Below are 18,752 nucleotides of genomic sequence, written 5' to 3'. Positions count from 1 at the left end.
AACCAAACCGAAAAGCAGCGCACATTTCGGTGCTTTATTTCGGTGCTTTTTTTTCTTGAGCTGTGATACACTTCTAGCCAATCGTTTTACGTTTCCGAGGATAGTAGGCGGGCCCAGGTACATACGTTCTTTTAGAGCAGAGCTACAGATTAAAAATGTCCAAGGCGAAGCGGTCAAAAGTCTGGCTGTACTTCACAGCAAAATATGCAAACTCAGCAGCCTGCAACAAGTGCTTTAAGCTGATACTGTGATACTGTCAAAGGAGGTAACTCCTCAAATCCGATGAAACACCTGGCGACGCATAGCGTTTTTTTTAAAAGCCCAGAAATGCGCCGTATTTGATAGCTTGCTGCGAGACCTCACACCGAGCGCATCTACTGCGGGTGGGTTGCCTGTTATGCAACATCCCCCAAAAACACGAAGAGGAGAGTCCTGGCCCCTAGCCCTGCCAGTGTAGCAGAAATGATGAGGATGATGATGGCAGCAGCAGCCGTTCTTCTCTGCGTGAGTAGCTTCATGTTGTTCGAGTGTAATTTACGTTGAGTAGGCTAACCACGTTATTACATTAATGCATGTAAGGTGAACTAGCAAACATCATAGCTACATGCGGCTGTCCTCTTGTTTGATGGCAGATACTCCCTTCACCCTGGCCAAAAAGGCTAAAATGACCAAAGAAAAAGTGGAAAACAGTTAAACATGAGGTTTTGGACAAAGTTTGTGTTTTTTCCATTGTTTAAGCACTGCTTCCAGCCAAGAGTGATACCATATATGCCCCATAGCTGCAGAAAAGGCTAACATTGTTATCTTTTTACAAAAAACAGCTGAACATGAGAGGTTTTTGGACCAATTTTGTGTTCTCCATTCTTTAAGCACCGGTTTGAGCACCGTTTGAGCACCGGCACCGTTTCAAAAGTACCGATTTGGCACATCGGATAAAACCTAAACGATACCCATCCCTAGATAACAGCATAAATTGAATTAAATCGGGACTTGATGAGACCTTCTGAGTATCACTAGAAATATTATAAACAGTAGTCTCCGTACCACAGTTTGCTATCAGTAAACACCAAGAGCATTCACTGTTAGCATAGCACATCCATGTTAGCAGTGTATAAACGATAGTTTAGCATATATTAGCACAGGTATCAATAAAGGACTACCATATTAAACACTTTTACTAACCTCAGGCAGATGGACAGGCGCTCTGCAGGTGGGATTGAGCGCTTGTAATTGGTGTCTAGGCGGGCGATTCTGGGACCAACGCGGGAAAGCAGGTCCTCAAACTGGCCAAGTGAACATCGGTGATAGCGCTGGAATCCGCCGTCATCCAGGCGCAGCTCCTGGAGCAAGTGGTGAAACTCACCAAACTGCTCACGCCTATGGAGGACCTGATGGACCCAGGTACAGCGAGGACGTCTTTTACGCCGCTGCTCTGCTCTCCACAGTACATAGAGAAGGGAGACTCTCTCTTCAAGCTGTCATGGTCACTGTGTGGCAGGCAGGATGAGGACCCAAAATGCAAACTCACGGACTCAGGGGATAAACTCAAAATGCAGCTTTATTGCTGACAGGTGACAAACGAAAGCAGTGATACCAAAGCAATACAAAACTAAACTACACTGGGAAAAGCTAATTGTAACATATACCAGAAGACACGGGGAGAACCACACACAGCATGAGGGAGAACGCGACGCCGAACAGAGGGAGACGCAGACAGAAATACACAGAGGGTTAACGAGGAAAGTGGGAACACACGGGGAACACAGCTGACACAGATAACCCTAACGAGACAGGGCGGGGTGAACATAACACTGACGGGAGACGGGCAGAGTCAAACAGGAAGTACACAGAGGTTCAGACAGGAGGAGAGAGCACGGGGAGAACACAGACATAACAGGCTGGGGAAAACATGGAATAAAACACGAAAGGGGACAAGGGCTCATGAATACATAGAGGGGCACACAGGGGGTGAGAGTCACAAAGGGAAAGCACACAGGGAACAACATAACAGGGCAACTCGGGAAACAGAACCTAAACAGGGAACTGAATACAAAAATACAAGAGAACTAAGAATACTGGGCCAACACGGCCCAGGACCATGACACAAGCGCTAGCTCGACAGCTGCCATCTTGCAAAGACACCGGTCTGGCACAACTTCCTCCCACATTCCTCCCACATTTCCAGTTCACGCGCGTCAAAATGCGCTATGGATTTTTCTTGGACACTCGTTGAGACGCGAATGTGCACACGTCAAATTTGGGGCGTTTTGTTCGCGTCCATCGCGTTCGGTGTGAACACACCTTAAGAGCCATTTTGTTCGCGACCGACACATCACTAGGCACAACACCTGGAGCTAAGGGGGCAAAACAATCGCATGAGTGCTGCTGTTTGACTGGGGAAGAATAAAGTAGTCGCGGTAAGCCAATCACATAACCACTTCAAGGTGACAAAGCAACAAGGTGATATATACCAGTTTTCAAATTGTCTTGATAGGCCACGTAAAACCAGAGTCACGATAAACAATATATACGTGGTGTTTTTTCGTTAATAGTTTCATCACGTTTACTGTCTAAGGATAGCACTAGCAAGCACTCTCTGCTTATGATCAAAAAATGATAAAACAAAACAAAAAACAGGCCTGTGGTGTTTGTGTAAAAATGCACCGTGTCGACTAATCAAAAATGATATGGCAACATGACATTTGGTTGTTTAGGAAGAGTCAGAAGTTTTAGGAGTGACGGAGAGAGAGAGAGAGAGAGAGAGAGAGAGAGAGAAAGACAGCAGAAAAGAGAGAGAGCAAGTTTTGAGATGTGAGAAATTTGTGACATTTAGCGTGTTTGGAGTGTGTAGTTAATGTGTTGTCTTGTGTAGTTAGTGTGTGTATTATCGTTAACGAAAACTAACGAAATAACGAAAACTAGAAGTGAAAAAACATTTTCGTTAACGGAAATAAAAATAAAAACAAAAAAAGGAAAACTAGGGCAGCACGGTGGCACGGTGGTTAGCACTGTTGCCGCACAGCAAGTGAATTGGCAACTGAATTTATAGCAAAAATGTGTTTAGTTTTCGTTGATGTGTGCGTGTCATACAATAGTCAAGGGTGAAAAAGAAGTTTCGTTTCCAGATTTTTTTTTCTTGCTGTCTAATTATGCCAGCAGGTGGCAAGCACGTTAGTCGAGTCGTCTGTGTCGCTGCTCCGTCCACGCGCAGAATCATGTCAGGAAAAGTCGGGAGAAAGCGCCAGAGTCCAATTTGGGATTACTTTGAATATGACTGTGTTTTGGATAAAGCAAGTGTAGTGGAAAGAGACAAATTATGAGGGACATTTCTAAAGGGAAAAAAATCCCACAAACCTTAAAGTGCGCTTGAAAAGCTCGCACAAGAAGGCTAACCTAGCTTAACTTGAGAAGGGAGCACACTCAACCCTCATCCCCAGAAACCGAAGCTAACACCAGGCAAGGCAGCGTGATGCATCCCGAGACAACAGGACTGGGATATCTACATAACTGTGTGAGTCAATTGCCTTAACACCCGGTGCTGCAAGAGTTAATAGTCTCATTGGGGCCAAGATATACATTTTATAGTTGCCTGGTATCAATGGTTGTTCATCTGCCTTTATTTATTTATTTAAAGAACCCATAGGTGGGAATGTGAGTTGTCTGTCTCTGCGTGTTAGCCCTGCGACAGACAGGCGACCTGTGCAGGGTGCAGGGTATGGTAGCTGGAATAGCAACATACCCAAGGATAAGCAGAAGAGAATGACTGATGTGATGAAACTGGGATTTTGTTACACTTAATTATTGCAAACACAACTAAAACTATAACTGAAACTAATCAAAACTAAACTGAAACTAATGATTTTCAAAAAAATAAAAACTAAACTAAACTAGCAAACAATTGGTAAAAACTAATTAAAACTAATATAAAATTGAAAATCTGAAGTCAAAACTAAATAAAAATAAAAACTAATGAAAATTGCAAAACTATTAAAACCCTGGTGTAGATACTACTGTGGAAACTACTGTGGATAGTTTTGTGTTGTGTGTCAGAAGAACAATGAGGCAACTTCTGAATGAAAACAGGAGGAGTGATACACCTGCTGCCTTCAGACCTGCAGGTATCAGGCTTGTGATGTTCTCCTTTATACTGGACCAAAATTTTTGGAGTGGCTCAAATAATTTGTGTGGCATCTTAATGAATGCAGAACAGCTGATTGTTATGTAAATGGTTTGAAATGGTTATTTAAAAAATAGGTAAAAGGTAAATGGCTGCAAATAACGTTGTTGTTTGCAAAACTTGTGCATATGAATTTAGGGTGGCTGTAGCTCAGGTGGCAGAGCAGGTCAGCCACTAATCAGAAGATCGGTGGTTCGATCCCAGGTTGCCTCCTGGCTGCATGCCAAATATCCTTGGGCAAGATACTAACCCCATGTTTGCCTACTGGTGGTGGTCAGAGGACCAGGTGGCGCCAGTGTCCGGCAGCCTCGCCTCTGTCAGGGCAACTGTGGCTACGACGTAGCTTGCCATTGCCAGTGTGTGAATGGGTGAATGACTGAATGTAGTGTAAAGCGCTTTGGGCTCCTTAGGGACTGAGTAAAGCGCTGTACAAATGCAGGCCATTTACCATTTAAAATTGACAATTTATATTTGCATTTAAAGTTATGAAATGTGATTCATTAAACATGTTTGTGGTTGTTACAGTAAAAAATATAACTTTTTCTACTCGGATTTTATGTTTTTTTGTCTGATTTTAGATCAATTGTGTTAATATAGTATGTCAAAATGAAAACACAACTGTAAATTCAGAAATGTGAGGTTGTGCTGAAAAGGATGATACCAAACAAGGCAAAGTAAATCGTTTTTAAAGGTGAAATTTAGAGGGAACATCAAAAGTAGTTAAAAATGGCCAATTATACCCTGGACCCCAGCGGGTTAAACATTTTTATTTAAAGTAATGCAATAGTTACTTTTCTAGTAATTAATTACTTTTATAATCTTGTAACTCAGTTACTAACTCAGTTACTTTTTTGAAGAAGTAACTAGTAACTATAATTAATTACTTTTTCAAAGTAACTTGTCCCTATTGCCAGTCTTGGCAGCTGGGGATCAGTCCGCTAGGGCCTCCGCATCTGCACGCATTCTTATTTTAAACTTAATCTGGAATTCATTGCAAACTGTTTGTGCGGGATATGAATGACAAGATTTTGTTTTTCTACAAGAGTTAGTAAAAAACATCTCCAGTGTGATCAAATCTTCTTGCCAAACATCTGCAGCTTGGCAGTGTATACAGCAATATAATCACCAGACCTAATTCTTTCAAAAACCATACATCTTTCCACAGGTCTCAACTTCATCAGACATCACCTAGACTCCGAGCTGAATGAGACCAGCACAAACAGCAGCCTAACCGACTAAGATGATGGATCCATGGCGTCAGGAAAGCCAGAAGCAGGGAAGCTGGAGAGGTACCTTTCATGTCCATTCACTGGAGGTGTGGATCTATTGCATGGCGTTCCTCACATCAAGAAGCTGTTGATCAAAATCAATACAGCTCTTCATGCATCTGAAGCTTGTGAAGGACTTCTCAGTCATGCAGGACTCCTGTTCACTGCTAAACAGTTACAGCTTCACAGCAAGAACCTTGAGAGCAAACTGCTGCTGAAGCTTAACCATCACTTCACTGAGTGAAGAAATGGCACATTTTTCCTAAATATGCAGAAATAAATGCAAACCCATACAATTTATGTTAAACTGAGCTGCCTTGTATGTACATATGTTGAAGTGGCCTCGTTCTAATGTTTTCTCTGAGGCTGCTGTGCCATTTGGAGCAAGTTTACAGCATATCTTTTCATTGTTTGTACTGTTTATATGTTTATATTATTTACTGTAGGTATTGGTGAAAAAAGCTTTATGTTGTGAAAAACTGAAATCTGGAAAAAAATTGTTGATATTTTTACATATATTCCTGTTGAAAATACTAAAATTTGTATATTTATTTATTTTTGTTTGTCTGATAGCATTTATTTATAAAACAAATCAGACATTTCAAACAGTTACTCGCTACTTGAGTAGGCTTTTCACTAAGTACTTTTTTACTCTTACTTGAGTAACATTTTTGAAGACTACTTTTCACTTTTACTTGAGTAATAATATTTTAAAGTAATGCTACTCTTGAGTACAATTTTTGGATACTCGATCCACCTCTGCTTAAACTTTACCAGAAGAGTTGTAATTGTCACAGGAGCCAACAACCACAGGACCTGTGCACCTTGTAGTCATTGAGTCGACCATGAATTTCTTTGTATAATAAATGTGATTTCGACTATCCAACAAGAAATGCTTAACCCTAAATTTAGTCTTCCAATGGAACAATGGGCCCAAGGAGATTAGTAAAATCTACAACAGCTTGTTTCCACCACTTAAAAACTATATGTGACTAAATAAATATAATAGTGGCCTGAGAGTCAAGTTCAGCAGAGGAGAAATAGCTGTCTTTTTCCACGGTAAAACTGCCAAATGAAAGAAGAAATGGTAGAGAAGCTACTGTAAATAGTTTATGAAACAGAAAATTCCATGTCTGTCTTTTTAACTTATAATGCATAGAATAAGATAAAATTATATGGTTGTATTTAATGATTCCTGTTTAGGGTTTTCAAAATAAAAGGCCGATTGAAAAAAATATAACGTAATCCAGGTACAATTTCAACCATCCCATTTGGGATTGGACAGGTTGTGTTAAGGTTAGGTGACAAAAAGACAATCCTGTTATGCCAGTATTCTGCTGCACAGTAATCTGCTCTACATAATATAGCTTCCTACTAGAGCTGGGCGATATAAGATTTTTTCATATCACGATATGTTTTTTTCATTTCAGGCGATAACGATATCTATCACGATATAAGCCAAATAACTATATTTGTAAGATTTAAATGTGCCGTTGCTCACAAGTAAAATGTGAAATAATCAGCAGCTTGTTTTTATTTAAATATTTATTTCCCATAATAAGTTCAACAGGGTAGATGTACTTAAGGAACATGAGACTTTTTCAGATAAATAAAGGCAAATATTGCAAACTACACAAAAGGCAGCCGCTAAAGCGTTTAAGTTTCAAAATAGAACAAATGAAACAGACTAAATTGTCAATTCCACTTAGAAACAAAATATTAATTCTAAAAATAAATCTTAGTTTGTTTTACAGAAGAACAGACAAAACTGACTAACTTTTGTCAATATCAAATAAACTGAGAACTAAAAGGAAATTCTCAATCTCTCCTTGTTGTATAGCTTAGCTTTTCAAACAGTTTTAACAGTTACTTTAGTCTGACAAAAGCCGAATGACGAATTAGCGCTTCCAGTCAGAGACTGAGGCTACGTCCACACGTACACAGGTATTTTTGAAAACGGAGATTTTCCGTTTTCGTTTTAAAAAATAATCCCGTCCACACATAAAGGCAGAAATGAAGGAAAACGCTGCTATGAACATGCCAAAGCAGCAGGTGGAGCTAGATTTCGTGACGTGACGTGACGCTGCGGCTGTGATTGGTTCGGCTCTGCGCTACTTAATTTGGATTGGCTGTCCTTTTTTTTCTCTTTTTTTTTTAAGAGGACAAGAGCAGCGAGGTCTATTGCAATAGTTAAATTTTTCTATCGAGAAAAAGTTATATCGCAATACATATCGTTATCGTTCTATCGCCCAGCTCTACTTCCTACCCACCATTATAATTACGGAAACGAGAATTATTTCACTTGAACACTAATTTGATCCATATAATTCTGTTAAAGTCCCAATTATTTTTGGTTTGTGATAGGGTAATATTTGTTTTAAAAATGTGTTTTAACCCTTAGATGCACACGTGAGGTTGTTTTTCTAGCTTCAAAATCTTTCAAATGAAAAGTTGTAATATATTCATATTCCAGGTATTGCTCATAAAATATGTTTGTAACATGAGGTCGTTTGCATTTTTATTTATTTTTTCATTAATTAAAAAAAAATGCAGTTTTTGTATCACTACCCCACTCTTCCACAAGTGGGGTCAGAAATGACCCCAAACAGGTCCTATGGAGCCTTCTATGAAACTTTCATTCTTAGCAACTCTGACTTACACTTGTGATGGATCAGGAATTCATTTTTACACAATAACATACATGATTTATAGTTTTCTGTATATTTCAAACACTGTCCTTTCTGATGTTTTTTTCTTCTTCTTCTTAATAGTCTATACTATAGACTCTATACTATAGAGTCTATAGTATCATGGCTGTTATGAGGCCAGCTAGGATCCCTGTGGACCTTGCCCTACAAATGATTCAGGACGGATGGGATGAAGAGCCCATCGGAGGCATTGACTCAGAATGTGACATCTCAGATATAGAGGACCCAGACTATTGTCCCCCCCCCCGCTGAACAAAGCCAATCAGATACAGAGGCGTCCTCTGATGAGTCCTCTGAAGAGGAAATGGATATTGTGTCTAACAGAATGAGCCCCTCTTACTGCTCTAGCCACAATATTCTGAATAATCGGCCAGGGCTTGCACCTGGGTTTACAGGGAGTGCAGAATTATTAGGCAAGTTGTATTTTTGAGGAATAATTTTATTATTGAACAACAACCATGTTCTCAATGAGCCCAAAAAACTCATTAATATCAAAGCTGAATGTTTTTGGAAATAGTTTTTAGTTTTAGCTATTTTAGGGGGACATCTGTGTGTGCAGGTGACTATTACTGTGCATAATTATTAGGCAACTTAACAAAAAACAAATATATACCCATTTCAATTATTTATTTTTACCAGTGAAACCAATATAACATCTCCACATTCACAAATATACATTTCTGACATTCAAAAACAAAACACAAAACTAATCAGTGATACCAATATAGCCACCTCTCTTTGCAAGGACACTCAAAAGCCTGCCATCCATGGATTCTGTCAGTGTTTTGATCTGTTCACCATCAACATTGAGTGCAGCAGCAACCACAGCCTCCCAGACACTGTTCAGAGAGGTGTACTGTTTTCCCTCCTTGTAAATCTCACATTTGATGATGGACCACAGGTTCTCAATGGGGTTCAGGTCAGGTGAACAAGGTGGCCATGTCATTAGTTTTTCTTCTTTTATACCCTTTCTTGCCAGCCACGCTGTGGAGTACTTGGACGCGTGTGATGGAGCATTGTCCTGCATGAAAATCATGTTTTTCTTGAAGGATGCAGACTTCTTCCTGTACCACTGCTTGAAGAAGGTGTCTTCCAGAAACTGGCAGTAGGACTGGGAGTTGAGCTTGACTCCATCCTCAACCCAAAAAGGCCCCACAAGCTCATCTTTGATGATACCAGCCCAAACCAGTACTCCACCTCCACCTTGCTGGTGTCTGAGTCGGACTGGAGCTCTCTGCCCTTTACCAATCCAGCCACGGGCCCATCCATCTGGCCCATCAAGACTCACTCTCATTTCATCAGTCCATAAAACCTTAGAAAAACCAGTCTTGAGATATTTCTTGGCCCAGTCTTGACGTTTCAGCTTGTGTGTCTTGTTCAGTGGTGGTCGTCTTGGCCATGTCTCTGAGTATTGCACACCTTGTGCTTTTGGGCATTCCAGTGATGTTGCAGCTCTGAAATATGGCCAAACTGGTTGCAAGTGGCATCTTGGCAGCTGCACGCTTGACTTTTCTCAGTTCATGGGCAGTTATTTTGCGCCTTGGTTTTTCCACACGCTTCATGCGACCCTGTTGACTATTTTGAATGAAACGCTTGATTGTTCGATGATCACGCTTCAGAAGCTTTGCAATTTTGAGACTGCTGCATCCCTCTGCAAGATATCTCACTATTTTTGACTTTTCTGAGCCTGTCAAGTCCTTCTTTTGACCCATTTTGCCAAAGGAAAGAACGTTGCCTAATAATTATGCACACCTGATATAGGGCTTTGGAGTTGACGTCACGCCGCAATGCATTATGGGAGCGCAGCGCCATTTTCGGGGTCTACGAATCAAAACAAACACACTGTGTTGGAATGATGACTACAAGAAAGATGCTTAAAAGCAGCTCAAAAGAGAATGAACTGTATAGAGACCGATTGCGTCCAGAGGCAAAGCAGTGGTACTTGCAGAAAATAGCGTGCATTGGAAATGTGGACCCGTATGAAATACGGCCGTGGAGTAGAAACCCTGAAGACCAACCGCTATTGACATAGCCTGACCTTGTCTGTGGAGTCAGCGCGTACAAGTCGTCATTCAAACAAAGGTAAGTCAGCTTGAGTACTGCGTGTGAAATGCGTTTGATTTCCCTGCAAACATTCAGATTAGTGCAGCATAAATTCATTCATGAGGGGGAAATTACAGTGAGAACATGTGGAGGCTGTTAGGTGGATAACATAATGAGTTCAGTGCATTGATGTGACATTGTCCTGAAGGATTGTTATTCTTTATGGTTAAAGAAATTGCACTAATTTATTCATATTTATTATAAATAATCCTAATTATACATCTTGCTTCCATGTTTGTATCCTGTGTCACTAAAAATACATTTTATTTTAGTTTTATACATTGATTAATGACCTGCAGAATCTCCTTATCATATTAAGTGATTCATAATTGTCACTTTATGCTTTCTCCATCTTGAAAGTGATTACATCCTTGCATTACATACTTTAGGTTCATTTTTCTGCAGGCAGGTTTCTGACAGAGAACAGGCAGATTTAGAATATAACATGCAGCGTTCTATAGATGGATACATAAAAAAATCAAAAATTACATGTATGTGCTAACTTTCTAAACACTTTGTTACATTTATGATAAAGTAGATAAAACACATTTATGTCGGCCTTGGCTCATAGTTCTTGTCTTTAAATGAACTTTGTCTGTGTGTGTTTCAGGTACTGCACTCTCAAAGACTGACTGAACCAGCATTGCAGCCATGGGTCACTGTGAGCATCACAGGGAAGGTTGAAGCAGCCCACTGCACCTGTATAGCCGGAGTCGCAGAGACCTGCAGCCATGTTGCTGCTCTTCTGTTTAATGTAGAAGCAACAGTGTTGATCCGTGGCACAAGGGCAGTTACAGATGAACCTGCATACTGGGTTTTGCTGGGTAATATGACCAAGATACAGCCAGAGGTTGGCCATAAGATAGACTTCTCCTCTTCAGCTGCCCAAAAAAAAGGCTCTTGATCAAAATATAAACAGACCATCCGTATTGACAGGTAAAAGGAGCCGTCCTCAAAACAGAAAAATCCCACCTGCTACTTTGGAGGAGTTGTCACTGCTATTGGATACTTTGCTGGAACACAGTAAAGCTGTGGGTTGTGGGAATGACCCATAATGTTTTATCTAGGGGTCTAGATTTATGCCTGTAGTGCACTGCCGTGTAAATAATTTGCATTTACTGAATATATACTGACTGAGTACCACTGTTCAAAAGTTGAATAAAGAAACAAACAAATTTTTGCCTCTTTTTTTTTTATTAAAACCACCTTAAAGAACATCACATCAGTTACAATGTAGAATCCATGTCATTTATAGTTTACAAATGACAAAATGTTTACACAAAATCATGAGTGTTTACATGATATCACCCACTACTAACATTATTTACTGTATCTTTTGAAAAAATACAGCAATTTTAACAGCACAATACTTAAGAATATTTAACAGGAGCAAGTTTCATTCTCCCCTGGTTTTATTATCACACTGTTCACCAAAACGCAGCAAACCTTCACCATCTTATCCAGGAGGGTCACCTCTTCACCCTCACATGGAAGAAGTAATCTGATTGGCATGGTGGTATGTTTGAAGCAGGTCCCTTGTGTAGCACTGGAACCCAGTCACGATGTCATCCATTTCATAGGCTGGTTTGCTGCAATAATGCCAAATAATTAGCAACTCTATAAATAGAAGGTAGTTCTGCAAAATCACTCAGTAGGATGTTTGTTCTAATTTGCTATGACCTCAGAGCGCATAGAAAATAAAACTAATAGGCTATAAAGAGTGATATGAACATATTTAAAACTTACCGGAATGAAAATGTCTGGAGCACCAACAGATATTTGGAGATGGAAGCGAACTGCACATCAGCTCGTCTCACAGCTGCTATCCAGGCTAGACGCCTTCGTTTGGTAACATCCGATACACGAGCTGCCTCATGTTGCTTCCAGGTTGGGAAAGAATGAAAAGATAAACCATTTTCAACCTTATTCTCTTGCCGGTCGTGTGATCGAACATTGCAGCAAATACGAACCATGGCTGTTGTGTGTGACTTCGCTCCCTTTTCACTTGCGCTAGACCCCCAAAATGGCGGATTGGGCCAAAATCCTTTCCACGCCCACCCCCGTGACATCACGCTCCAAAGCCCTATTGGGTGTTGATGTCATTAGACCACACCCCTTCTCATTACAGAGATGCACATCACCTAATATGCTTAATTGGTAGTAGGCTTTCGAGACTGTACAGCTTGGAGTAAGACAACATGCATGAAGAGGATGATGTGGACAAAATACTCATTTGCCTAATAATTCTGCACTCCCTGTAGTACTGTCTCCCCAGTAGATGCATGGAAGATGTTCATGTCTGATAATATAAGGCTACATTCACACTGCAGGTCTTAATGCTCAATTCAGATTTTTTGATCAAATCTGATTTTTTTTGTCTGCTCGTTCACACTACAAATAAAATGTGACCTGAGTAACCTGAGTAGCGAAAGACGGAAAGACGATTTGCCGGGAGTCCGGTGTTCTCACGGGCTCTAGTGAGCCTTGCCCCCGGCTAGCTACCGTGCTAGTGGGTAACAGACGTCTCCGAAAACGTCAGAGCGCTTTTGAAAATATGTGGCGTCTTGATCAACTGAGCAGATATTTGAGGTTTACACAGCTACATTCTCGCCTGAACATATGTTAAATGTTTATTTTGTAACCCAGAAAGAATAATAAGAGTAATATTAACACTAACTAGCTGCCACCATTGTTGGAAACTGAGCTGGGCTGCGCTATGAATTCTGGGACAGAGCTACTTCTTCTTCTTCGGGGTTTAACGGCAGCTGGCATCCTTGTACATGCAGTGCTGCCATCTTCTGTTTCAGTCCGTTATTACACTCTTAAATCCTACTACTTATTACTGCGTCTTTTGTGATCTTACAAAGCTTCAAATGACGCGTCGACTATTAAATCAGTCATCGACGATTTTGATAGTTGCTGTAGTCAATTAATCGTGGCAGCCCTACAGACAGTATTGTTTGACTGACGGCCCTTAATAATAATAATAATAATAATAATAATAATAATACATTTTATTTTAGGGTACCTTTCAGAAACCTAAGGTCACCTTACAAAAAACACAATTAATAAAAGGAACAGTAGTCATAAAATAAATAAAATAAGTTAAAATTACAAAACGGAGCATGACAACAGATAAAATCAGCATTAAAGTGAATAAGCCAGTTTAAACAGATGTGTTTTGAGCTGTGTCTTAAATACGGAGAGGGAGTCAATATTTCTTAGTGCAGGAGGAAGAGAGTTCCAGAGCCGGGGAGCAGAGCGACTGAAAGCTCTGTTCCCCATAGTAATAAGGTGTGAGGACGGAACAGTAAGATGAATAGCAGATGATGACCTGAGAGGGCGAGAAACAGTGGTGATATGGAGCAGGTCACACAAATATGAAGGAGCAGATTTATGGATACACTTGTATGTAAGAAGTAAGATTTTAAAATTTATCCTGGCTTCGATGGGCAACCAGTGAAGCTGCTGAAGAACTGGGGTAATATGAGCACTTAACGGAGTACGGGTTATAATCCAAGCTGCAGAATTTTGAAGAAGGAGTTTATGAAGGGACCTTTTAGGGAGACCAAATAGGAGGGAATTACAGTAATCAATACGGGATGTAATAAGACTATGGACAAGGATGACGGCAGCATGGGGAGTAAGGAAGGGGTGGAGTCGGTTAATATTACGTAAATGGAAGTAAGCAGACCAGGTTATGTAATTAATGTGAGACTGGAATGAAAGAGTATTATCAAGTGTGACACCCAAACTCTTAACCTGAGGGGAGGGAAGGGTGGGAGAATTTTCAATGTTAATGGAAAAACTGTGGGATTTGGTTAAGATAGATGGTGTACCAACAAGTAAAACTTCAGTTTTATTACTGTTAAGTTTGAGGAAATTGGAGGAGAACCAGGATCTAATCTCAATAAGACAGTCTGAGAGGGAAGTAGGTGGGAAGGATGAAGAAAGGTAGAGCTGGGTGTCATCGGCATAACAGTGAAAATTTATATTATATTTTCAGAATATATAACCAAGAGGAAGCATATAAATAATGAATAGAAGAGGCCCCAATACTGAACCCTGGGGCACACCAGCAGAAACAGGATAGAGTTGAAGAATGGGATTTAAGTTGGATAAACTGAGTGCAGTCTGAGAGATAGGAGGTAAACCAGGCAAGGGGGGTGTGACTAATACCAATGGAAGCTAACCGGTTCAGGAGAATATTGTGAGAAATGGTATCAAACGCCGCACTAAGATCAAGAAGGATGAGAATGGATAGGAGACCAGAATCAGCTGCCATCAGAAGGTCATTGGTAATTCTTAACAGAGCAGTTTCTGTGCTATGATTGGGGCGGAAACCAGATTGAAATTGTTCATAGAGATTATGGTCATTGAGATGTAAATGAAGCTGGGCGGCGACAACTTTTTCAAGAATTTTTGAAATAAAGGGGAGATTTGATATAGGGCGAAGATTATTAAAGTTATTGGGGTCTGCACCAGGCTTTTTGAGAATTGGGATAACAGAAGCCGTTTTCAGTGCTTCAGGAACAATTCCAGTGTTCAGGGAGGAATGAATAATATTGGTTATGAGAGGTGCTAACGAGGGAAGACAGGCTTTAACTAACACAGTAGGGAGAGGGTCAAGTTGACAGGTGGATGACTTAGATTTTTTAATGAGATTAGATACGTCAGTTATGGAGAGAAGAGTAAAGCTTGAAAATCACTGACAGGACGACAGTGGGGGAACCAGGAAGTCTACTTCAGAGTCAGGAGCTCCTAAAGAGTTAAGTTGACGGTGAATGTCTGAGATTAACAGTGTTGGGAAGGTTACTTTTAAAATGTATTCCATTACAGAATACAGAATACATGCCCCAAAATGTATTCTGTAACGTATTCCGTTACGTTACTCAATGACAGTAACGTATTCTGAATACTTTGGATTACTTAATATATTATCATGCTTTTTACAACAACGTGAATGTACTATTGCTGTGTGATTTATTACTATTACTGAAGGTCCGCGACTCCGAACTGTAGTAAAGGGACCTCTGACTAATACGGCGGGGTCCCTGTCGGCTCGTAGCCGAAAAATAGCTTTACTTTGTTGTGTGGGTCAACTTTTCTTGCGAGAGACAGAGAGAGGCGTTGAAAGGAACGCTCAACGCTCAACTCAACGGAACGTATTGTTTTCGGAGGAAAACACGAACTTACTTACAACTGGGCTCGTCAGGCTCTCTTCTTGGCTTCAGTGGTTATAAATGGTAAATGGCCTGCATTTGTATAGCGCTTTTCTAGTCCCTAAGGACCCCAAAGCGCTTCACACTACATTCAGTCATTCACCCATTCACACACCCATTCACACACACATTCACACACTGGCGACGGCAAGCTATGGTAGCCACAGCTGCCCTGGGGCGCACTGACAGAGGAGAGGCTGCCGGACACTGGCGCCACCGGGCCCTCTGACCACCACCAGTAAGCAAACACGGGGTTAGTATCTTGCCCAAGGATATTTGGCATGCAGCCAGGAGGCAGCCTGGGATCGAACCACCGACGTTCTGATTAGTGGCTGACCTGCTCTCCCACCTGAGCTACAGCCACCCATAGGCTGTAAATATAATTATTATTATATTTACATGCTTCCAGCTCCCGTTTTTCCTCGATGACAACTCGTACCTTTCCACTCGCCTTTTTCTCCCTCCTCGCGCTCACAGACCCATAACGTGTATGGCAGTCCATTCTCCCTGCAACACGGACTACACTGCCCATGATGCTACATTCTTTAGAGCTATGCTTGTAGCATTCTGCCTGTTAGCTTAGCACAACAACAACAACAACAACAACAACAACGAAAAGGCGCTCTCTCACCCAGGAAACACACAGTCGCAGAGAGAGCGTCGCCCTGTAACCATGGCAACCGTAACGCTGCCGCCTGGAACAACAGAACATAGCTGTCAAACAAAACCCAAACAGCCCTGACCCGCGACAATATGAAACAGGAAAGTACCACAGTGTAATCCATTTATTTCAACAAAGTAACTGTATTCTGAATACCACCCTTTTAAACGGTAACTGTAATGGAATACAGTTACTCATATTTTGTATTTTAAATACGTAACGGCAGTACATGTATTCTGTTACTCCCCAACACTGGAGATTAATATAAAGATTTGTTTCCGACTTTACGTTTCCCAATTTTGCTTTTGTTATTTACATACGGTCTAATAATTATCCTTATTGATGTTTGAGAGAGGAGCGGTGCTTCAAAGGATAGTTGCAGATTTCTGTCAGAATCTGCAGATTATACAGTACAAATAAAATGTTCACGTTTCTCCAACGTTGTCTTCACTAACATCTACAAGGGATGCCCAGGAAGCATTCACGATGTCTTATCAGGCGCTGATAATTGGCTTCTGTCTTGTGTCAGTGACATAAAAGACGGATTTAATGCGACATGACCATTCAAACAGCAGTCACTTTCTGAAACATCAGATATGTATCCGATTCAGCAGGGCCGTGCAGAGAGGTTTAAAGGGGCGGGTGCTCAAAGTTAAAAAGGGGCGCATTGAACCAGGCTGAATAACAACAACACACAGTCATCAAGAATCTAATATGGGCAACAAGGCAAAGCAAACGTAGCCGATGTTTTACCTGATGGGTACAATGTTGCTGTTGAGGGGTTTCTGCTGCTCCTGCTGCTGATAGTGCTGGAGGGCAGGGCTGTGCTGATCTGAGACTGTAGACATTAAAGAGTCCATAGGAGAGATGGTAGCTGATTAAACAAGTGTCATGAGATAATAACAAAATGCAAAGATTGGTGACAGCGCTTGGAACCATAAGGCAACAAAAAATTATCCACACCTAACAACTCTTGCACTTAATCTATAATAAAATGATGAGAGAAAAATGTTATAGCACTGCCTTTAGTAGCCTCACATAGCTCTACTGTTTCCTCCTCATGTCCTTACCAGCCATGTCTGGACAATGTTATATCATGAGTATTTTTTTTAAAAATCCATCTAAATAAAACACACACATGCACGCACACACAGTGACGTTTTAGACCTTCTTCAGAATACTGTATATACTGTGGGCATCATGGTGCTGATCCAGAATCTTTACATTATTATTTATTACTAGAGCTACAATAATAAAGCAAAGAGGAGGGGGAAGTAATAAATATGAAATAATGTCATTATGATGATTCCATTTGTTTCACTATCCACTCTGTGCAGGGGCAAAGCTTATTACATTTTTAAACTGTAGACATACAATAATTTCACTGCTGTAAAATCCAAATTTTGTCTTATTTAAAATATAAATCTAATATAATCTGCTTCTTAATGTATGTTCTTTAAAATACAGCGTGTGTTTTTTAAAATATTATAATAATGCATAATTATGTGGACATGCATATTAGATCGTTTTTAGTGAAATATAATCCCTCCAGAAAGACAGGAAAAGCTCTGTAACTTACTTTAAAACTAAATATGTTCCCTAAAACGCTGACAGAGCTACAGACCCATGACAGCCTTACACAGGTAGCCAGCAGCTATGACCAGCACTACTTGTGCAGTTAATAAAAGGACAGGTAATGTTTGTCGCGCTGTTGCACACACAGCACGCTCGTTTGTTTCAGTTCGTCAGTTGCCACAAGACAGCTTACCAACGTGTACGTAATAAGCTAATACTCCTGTGTGCTACACACTACAGTGTACGCTGTACACCTACTTACTGGTTTTGTCGCATCAGTCTGTATCTCTGAGTTAACTTGTGTTTCTCCTACGGCTCTGGACCGCAAAAAATGCGCGTGCTTTTTGTGAGCTCTTTCCCGTCTCATAACCAGCGCGTTCTGCCGTCAAGGGCGATCATTGGTTAAATGTGATCATGTGACTGATGCAAGCCAGAGCCTTTTATTTAGCAAAACTGTGATTATAGTATATATTATTGTTGAGGGGCACAGACAGGACTCCGCACGCACGCACACATAAAAAAAAATTAAACATTTTTTAAAAGTTTCCTCAACAAAAGGGCACTTTGGGCACCCATCAGGAAAGGGGCGGGTGCTCAAGCCCCTCCAGCCCCCCGCTCTGCATGTGCCTGCGATTCAGTACCAAATACGAAAGTGACTCAGATCGGATTTGTGCCGTTCACACTGTCCTACCATGATCGGATATGGGTCACATAGGGTCAAAACAGTCGGATTTGATGCGCTTTCGCCTGCAATGTGAACGTAGCCTAATAGAAGAGGTGCTGACATGCAGGCACAAAGAGTAGCCACAGACAGGGGAAAAGAGTGGAAAAATGTAATCAAACATAAGCTAATGGACTTCATTTGATTGGCCATTCTTGCAGGAAGTGAGAAGAACTGGGATGTACCAGTCTGTGTTTTTTGAGAGTTCTCTGCATAACCCATTGCACAAGGCCACTATGTCAATTCAAAGATTTGAAGATATTTGCAGTTTCTTGCACTTTGATGACAAGAGGACCAGAGCCTAAACAAACCACATG

At 40.8% G+C, this 18,752-nt stretch overlaps 1 long non-coding RNA gene across 1 annotated transcript; it reads right to left on the bottom strand.

The window, feature by feature from the left end:
- Positions 1–11,464: 11,464 nt before the first annotated feature.
- Positions 11,465–18,069, bottom strand: LOC309715826. Its single transcript, XR_014279315.1, has 4 exons — positions 17,977–18,069; positions 16,893–16,977; positions 12,003–12,136; positions 11,465–11,845 (listed from the first exon to the last, which is right to left on the bottom strand). It is a non-coding gene; the product is annotated as an uncharacterized lncRNA (long non-coding RNA).
- Between the last annotated feature and the right edge of the window lie 683 nt (positions 18,070–18,752).

This window comes from Aulonocara stuartgranti (assembly GCF_965226115.1).
Source record: "Aulonocara stuartgranti genome assembly, chromosome: 10".
Taxonomy (NCBI): Eukaryota; Metazoa; Chordata; class Actinopteri; order Cichliformes; family Cichlidae; genus Aulonocara; species Aulonocara stuartgranti.
The sequence above is the reverse complement of the archived record's forward strand: the minus strand, read 5'-3'. Positions and strand labels throughout refer to the sequence as shown.